General features: G+C 43.0%; 1 pseudogene; it reads right to left on the bottom strand.

The window, feature by feature from the left end:
- Positions 1 to 3,438: 3,438 nt before the first annotated feature.
- LOC147959104 (uncharacterized) lies at positions 3,439 to 7,920 on the bottom strand (annotated as a pseudogene).
- Positions 7,921 to 8,141: the final 221 nt, after the last annotated feature.

The raw sequence follows: 8,141 nt of genomic DNA, 5'->3' as shown, positions 1-8,141 counted from the left end.
CAGCTTGTTTCTTATGGGCAGGAAAATATTTTTCAGGGAAGTAATAAATCATATCCTGGGGACTACGCACATGACCAGGAGCAAGAGTATTATACCAGGTTTTAGCATCACCCTTTAATGAGAACATAAATAATTTGAGAATAAAGTAATAACGAGTCTTCTCATCATGAGTAAAAAGGGTGGCTATGTCATTCAACTTAGTAAGATGTGCCACAGTAGTTTTAGTTTCATAACCATAGAAAGGATCAGATTCAACCAAAGTAATTAACTCTGGGTCGACAGAGAATTCATAATCCTTATCATCAATAAAGATAGGTGAAGTAGCAAACTTAGGATCACATTTCATTCTAGCATTCAGAGATTTTCCTTATACTTGCATAATAATTTCTCTAGATCATCTCTATCCTTACAAGCAAGAATATCTCTAGTTGTCTCCTCATTCATAACATAACCTTCTGGTACCTTAGGCAATTAATATCTAGGAAGGCTAGTTCTAGCAGGTGTTTCATGAGTTTCAGTTTCAAGCTCATCATCAGACTCAACAACATCATGTTGTATAACTCTAGCAATTTGTTCATCAAGAAATTCACCAAGTGGCACGTCATCATTATCAAACAAGGTACTAGCATCATCATAAGCATCATTCATAGTATAAGTAGCATCATCAATAACTTGCGACATATCAGAATTAATAGCATGTGGTGTTGCAAGTTTACTTATAACAGAAGGTGAATCTAAAGCAGAACTGGATGGCAGTTCCTTACCTCCCCTCGTCTTAGAGGGATAAATCTTAGTCTTAGCATCCTTCAGATTCTTCATAGTGATAAATTGATAATAATCCCAAGTGACTCAAAAAATATTGCTATGGTCCCCGGCAACGGCGCCAGAAAAAGGTCTTGATAACCCACAAGTATAGGGGATCAGAACAGTTTTCGAAGGTAGAGTATTCAACCCAAATTTATAGATTCGACACAAGGGGAACCAAATAATATTTGAAGGTATTAGCAGCTGAGTTGTCAAATTCAACCACACCTGGAGATTAATGATCTGCAGCAAGTAATCAGTAGCACAATAATATGATAGTTTTGATAGTAGTGACAGCAGCAACGGTAACAGTAATAGTGATAGCAGTAATTTTGTAGCAAGTGTAACAATGACGATAGCAGTAGTAACTTAGCAGAAATAATATAAGATAAATTTGTAGGCATTGGATCGGTGACTTGTTGGATGATATTCATCATGCGTCAGTTATAACCTAGGGCGATACGGCACTAGCTCCAGTTCATCAATATAATGTAGGCATGTATTCTGTAAATAGTCATACATGCTTATGGAAAAAACTTGCATGACATCTTTTGTCCTACCCTCCCGTGATAGCGGGGTCCATATTGGAAACTAAGGGATATTAAGGCCTCCTTTTAATAGAGCACCAGAATATTAATGCCTCCTTTTAACAGAGAACCGGAATAAAGCATTAACACATAGTGAATACATGTACTCCTAAAACTACGGTCATCACCGGGAGTGGGCCCGGCTATTGTGCACTCCAGGGTTGCTGGATCATAACACGTAGTAGGTGACTATAACTTGCAAGATCGGATCTAAACCATGGATATAATTATGATAACATAAATGGTTCAGATCTGAGTTCATGGCACCTGGGCCCAAAGTGACAAGCATTAAGCATAGCAAAGTCATAGCAACATCAATCTTAGAACATAGTGGATACTAGGGATCAATCCCTAACAAAACTAACTCGATTTCATGATGAATCTCATCCAAATCCTCACCGACCAGCGAGCCTACGAAGGAATTACTCACTCCCGGTGGGGAGCATAATGGAATTGGCAATGGAGAAGGGTTGATGATGACAAAGAACGAAGATCCCCCTCTCCGGAGCCCCAAACGGGCTCCAGATCTGGCCTCCCAATGAAGAACAGGAGGTGACGGCGGCTCCGTCTCGTGGAACGCGATAATTCTTTCTCCCTTCTTTTTTTCTAGAAAAATAGGATTTTATAGCATCGGTTTCGGTGTTCGCAAGGCCACCAGGTGGGGATAACCCACCTGGGCGCACCAGGAGAGTGGGGCGCACCCTGGTGGGTTGGGCCCACCCAGGGGCCCCTCTCTGGTAGGTCTTGGCTCCAGAAATTCTTATATATTATATAAAAATTCCTCGCAAAGTTTTGTTCCATTCCGAGAACTTTTATTTCTGCACAAAAACAACACCATGGTAGTTGTGCTAAAAACATCATCAGTTCAGGGTTAGTTTCATTCAGATCATGCAAATTAGAGTCCAAAACAAGAGGAAAAGCGTTAGGAAAAGTAGATACTTTGGAGACATATCAGGATCAAAGCATTAGGCCGAGGAAAATGAAGAATGCAAGTTTGCCTCCGGGGGTGGTAGTCCTGCGGTGTTGGTGTGGCGATCTTTGCAAGGTGAAGGTGGTGACGGATTTTTCAGATTGGTTGGGCATGAAGTTTTTCATGTGCGCCAATTATGAGGAAGATCCACCCAGAGCTAGTTCAGAGTACGACAAGCCTTCGGTATGCTTTAACCATCATGAATAGATATATTGTTTGTTTTTGTGGTTGATTCTTTATTAACATTCTTGTTCTTGTTGTAGTCTCCTCCGCCTCTGTGCATGTACTATCGTTGGATTGACACGAAGATGCCGACTTGGGCAGTCACTGAGATTCATGAAAGAAGTCGTCGTGCCTGGGATAGTTTCTACGTGGAATAGCGACACGAAAAGGTGGAAGCAAAGGGGAAAGCAGAGCAAGAGAGAGAGAGAGAGTTAAAAGCATACTGTGCCGAGCAAAAGGGTTACTTTCAGGATTTACTGAAGAAAAACAGGGAAGAGGCTCGTCGTATGGAGGAGCAGGAACGACAGCGAAAGGAGGCTCATGAGGCAGAGAGACAAAGAAAGAAAGAAAGAAAGGGCTCGTGAGGCCAAGGAAGCAGAAGAAGCTGGCGATGGAAAAGGAAAATATCCACGCCGGACTCGGTAGATACCTGGTGTAGTATATTAAATTTCACAATCGTTTGTGTCCTAATGTCGGTAGTTTAATGTAGCTTTATTTCACTAGTTAAATGTACCTTTATTTCAATAGTTCAATGTATCTTATTTCAGTTGTACCGTGTCGTAATGAATAAAAATATAGTTTTGGAATAAAATGTGGCATTTTCTTGCCGCATTTTTCTTTCCCGCCATAAATTATTTCCGTCATTTTCATTCCCGCTAACTTTTCCTTCTTTCCTTCTCTCCCCACCCGAAAACACTTCAATAATACAAACTAATTATCAAACATCGTGCACCAACTACAACATTTTAAGATAGAACATAATGCCCTACAATAAGATAGTACAAACTAATAATGCAAGTACATATGAATTAAACGGTAGAACTGAACTTAAAAACAAAAAATACAACTTAGAACCTACAAGAAGGCATCATCGTCATCCTCCGTCGATGAAGAACTCTTGCTCTTTGAGGATGAAGAACTCTTTCCCTTGGATGATGCAGAACTCTTGCCCTTCGGCGATGCATAACTCTTGCCCTTCGACGATGCGATAGTCTTGGCCTTGGTGCTGGGCAAGAAGATATCGTCTTCCTCCTCACTATCTGCAGTCCATAAAAAAGTATGTTTTGCTGCAAACCTCATGTGTGATTCACTCTTATGATGTATCTTCTTCCATCTTCCATGCAACTTGAGAAGTTCTTTTTGTATCTCCTCAAAGGTCCTGGAAGGCCACTCACACCTAGATAATGCGTGACTCAACTCATTCATGAGGGTGTCACTACTGATGAGTTCATCCCATGGAACTACTGTATTGTCTCTCTTGAAATTGGCGGCTAAACGCAAAAGACATTCGGACATATTAGGGTGAAAACTACGATCAAAAGGATAACCGGGCATCTTGATGAGACTAGGAGACTACACTAAAGTGCATACCCACCTTAGTGTGGAGGGGGTTTTATAGGTTCAGAAGAGAAGAATAGGCGGGAACTCAGAAGTGGGAAAGTATGGCAGGAGATATAGGTGGGAAAGGGCGGTGCAAGGTATACGCGGGAACTCGGAAGCGGGAAAGTATGGCGGGAGATATAGGCGGGAACATGATTGCCGACTGGTCCAGTAGTGGCAGGTGCCACGCGGGAACCGAGGGGGTCTTTTTTGTCATTCTGGTCCAGAGGTGATCCGATACAACACACTGCTGATGTTGTATTTATTTCTCTAATTTAATGTTAGAATTCAGGTGCATTTTTATTTCAGCATACATAGATGTTTCTTACATAAATCAGAAAGTCTGATACTAACATAGGTAGATACAATGGGTCACACACGTAGATAGATGAATCACCCTAGTCGATGACGGCCACCTGGCGTTTCCTTAGGACCGGAAAGCGACAAGCGATTAGGTAGTCGAGTTACACGGAGACTGCGACCGTACTCCACTTCGGCTTCATGTGTCTGCGACTCCTGCATAGGTGGTGGAGTCTGGAATCCTTGTTGCGAACCTGATGCGTAATTATAGGTGTATGGTTGTGACTCCTCAGGGATAAAAGATGGGCCAATAACGTCCCCTCCGAAGAAGTCTGTAACTAATGTTGTAACCATGTCGCCATGATCATGTGATGCTCCCCAGATGTGTTTGTTCATGCCACGTTGGGTATCCTCATCGTCCCATGTATGATCAAGTATGTCCTGCACATAGAAACATTATGAACAAACTGTTAGAGGATAATATATGTTATTATTGTAAATGCATTAAAATGTAAACATGACTACCTGCTCAGATCCCTCGCTTGTACTGTCTGGCCATTGTACGTGGTACTGGTTTATCTCTGGTACACGAGTCTCCTCGGGCATGGAGATCCCTCGCGTGGAGAGATACGGCTGAGATCCCTCACCTTGGGTGTATGCGCCATATGTTGTGTACGCATATGGGTTCGGGGAAAGAGTCTGCTCAGGCATCGAATCCAAGCCCGTGCCATGGTCCTGAGATGCCTGCCCCTCATGAAGCTGCACCGAAAAAGAGCAATGCAGTGGCAGAGATGAGTCATGTCGTGGCAATGTCGTTGTAGTACTCGGACCCTCCCCTCACTGCCCATGGCTCCTACGCGCCTCGCTTGGTCTGGATGATGTCGCCGCACTCGGTCTGGCTGACCTCGTTACCGGCATGTTGTACGCTCCAATGACAACGTCGTCACCCCTACCGCATCTGAACTTTGTTGCCATGTATTCTTGAAGACGTTTGTGGAATGACTTGCGAGCTGGGCCTCGGGCCTGCATGGCTTCCACCGCCATTTGCCCTACTTCGTTGCAAGTTTCAAGCTGAACAATATTTGGTTGTTATTTGGTTGAAATGGTTATGAAATGATGGACCTGAAAAAGTTACTTGTGATTACCACCTGGTCATGATAGTAAGCCGCATGCAGCTCAATCTGTCTCTACATCTGCTCCTCCTGTGTGAGATGTGTTGGTATCGTAGCTGGTTGACTGGTCAGGCTAGTATGTGTGTTGATGCAGTACCATTGCTTGTATGCTTGACCTGTACTTCCATCGTACGGTCTGCGAAATTAAATAATTACATCAACCATTGTGATGAAAGCAAATCATCTTCACGCATTGTATGGTCATCGTAATAAAATAATGTAAATAAAATGTACCTAAGTTGATGCACTATATCTGCTAGCGCTTCATTTTCCCACTTGTGTACCCATTGAATGTTGTGTTCCCTCCAATCATAATAACTCCAATCGCGACCCATATTGGTTAGCCTGTAAATTATGTAACAAAGTGTGAGTTTAGTAAATTAAAAAAGACACTAACTATTTAGGGAGGTCACATCTTACTTACGGGTTTCCTCATTGGTACATCTTGAAAAAGGTGGTGGAATCTCCTGATAGAGACCGAACTGTCTCATGACACACTCTGGGTTGTAAGGCTCAACACACCACATGAACAATAAGTTGCAGCGAGTCAGCCAGAATGCACTATTTCTCAAGATGCCTGCTGTGATGGGTCGTATATCAAAGACCATCTGTAACTGCTCCTGAGTCCACGGGTTCCATGTGACTAGTGACTCATCAAGTATCTCAAACTGCTGGTGGTATATAGGGTAACAATTTTTTGCCATATTTGGAGACCATTGTTTCCATGCCTTTGTCCACTTGTTGGCCATAGTTACACTACTGCCCTCGCTACAATCGTATGGGTGTATATATGGGATTTAGTATACGAGGTCGTCCTATAGGGAGGTATTCACAGGACCACAATGGTAGAAACTCATAGGCGACACAAAGTAACGGAGCTTTTTGTGTGAAAGAAGTTTTTTGTGTGGCATCACACAAGCCTCTATATGGATGACATAGCATGGCAGAACCGGAGCTATATTTTGGATGCTTAGCTAAAGATTCATCTACCATATTCTCTACAATGTAGATGAGACCAGGGGCAACTACGTCCCCATGTGAATTTGGAAATATAGTCCCGAGGAGCCACAAAAAATACGCAAACATATGTCCTTTCCTTGTCTCAGAATCAGCATAGCTAGATAAAATATGAAAGTTATCACAAAGCCAGGCGAGTGGGATGCCCCGAGGGCCACTAGAACATTGTGATTCTAGCATTGGCATCCCAAGATGGGCTGATATATTTAATGCACAAGATGAAGACAGTCGTGGAGAGACTAACGACTCACCTCCAATTGGTAGAGCAGTGATCATAGAAACATCTTCCAGTGTAGGTGCAAGCTCCCCAAAACAAAAGTGAAACGTGTGGGTTTCAGGTATCCACCTGTCAATGAGGGATGTTAAAAAGGATGGGTCCGAACGTAATTGGTCTTTGCATGATGTGAGCCTAACAAAACCATGTAGTCCATAACCATCAAGGTGAGGAATGAAAGAATTGTGTATTGGCCATGTTTTATTTACGGTTCAAAGTCTGAAAGTCCGATAATCATTATTATTATTTGGGTTCAAAAATAGATGGAAATGGTGGTAGGCATCATGGGGACCCTGCAAAAGCACTGGCACTTCAGCCATAACCTGCACACAAACATACAAATAAAAATAAATATCTGAAGACACAAAGACAGATGCAAATAAAAATTAACTTAAAAATACAAAGACATGCAATTTACATTAAGTATATGAAGTTAACATCATGAGTACAATAATACAAAGATATTCAATTTAAATTAAATATAAGTAGGCATAACGAGTACAAATATAAGTAGACATAACGAGTACAAATATAAGTAGACATAACGAGTACATAGATCATGCGGTGTTGTTGGCTCGATACGGGCATTCCCTACGTGAATGTCCAAGACACCTGCAAACGCGGAATCGCCTTGGTTCTCCCATCTGGCTATGGTCCATGTCATTGCGATGATGCCTAGACTGACGTCATCCCTTGGCGGTTCTCATCAAGTCGGCGTTCCGAACCCATTTCGGTGTTCCAAGTGTTATACAGATTGTACATGTTGAAGTACGGTGATATGTATGGCTCGACACTGATTTTTTGATCAGCAACCGCCTGGAGCACATGACTGCAAGGGTAGCCCTCAAGCTTGGGCTTGTTACAAGTGCACTCAGATGACGTTGGGCCGAGGGTGACAACTTTCTATTTTGATCCTCTGTGGTGACCCTTAACGTACTTGGCTCGCACATTGACCTCCCACTTATTCCTAAGTGCGTCCACTTTCCTGCAGCCATGACTTTGGCACTTCTTTGCTTTCTCGTCCAGGTGTCTTTGCATCTTCTCGGACCATGGCTTGTTCAATTCAACTTGTGCATTGGCGACGGTGACCCTGGTTGCAAAGTATGATAGGGTCTGGTTCCAAGTTTCTTCAATTAGGGTTGTGATAGGCAGTGCTCGCACCCCTTTAAGAACACCATTGTACACCTCTGGCATGTTGCAGTCATTATTCCATACTGAGCCCCGGTGTCGTGAGCCTACGCCCACTTGTACAAATGAGGGCAATTCTCGCCGATCCACTGGCTCAAATTTATGGGAGTCCTATGACCCCTCCGGTCCTCTCTCTGCGGCAAGGTCGCGAGCTCGATCTCACCATTGATACTTGCCCAGATCGCATTCCTTTTAGCTTCAGTTTTCTGCATGCACATCCTCTTGAA

This window comes from Triticum urartu, chromosome 7A, assembly GCF_056163025.1.
Source record: "Triticum urartu cultivar PI428250 chromosome 7A, HENAU_Tu73, whole genome shotgun sequence".
Lineage (NCBI taxonomy): Eukaryota > Viridiplantae > Streptophyta > Magnoliopsida > Poales > Poaceae > Triticum > Triticum urartu.
The sequence above is the reverse complement of the archived record's forward strand: the minus strand, read 5'-3'. Positions and strand labels throughout refer to the sequence as shown.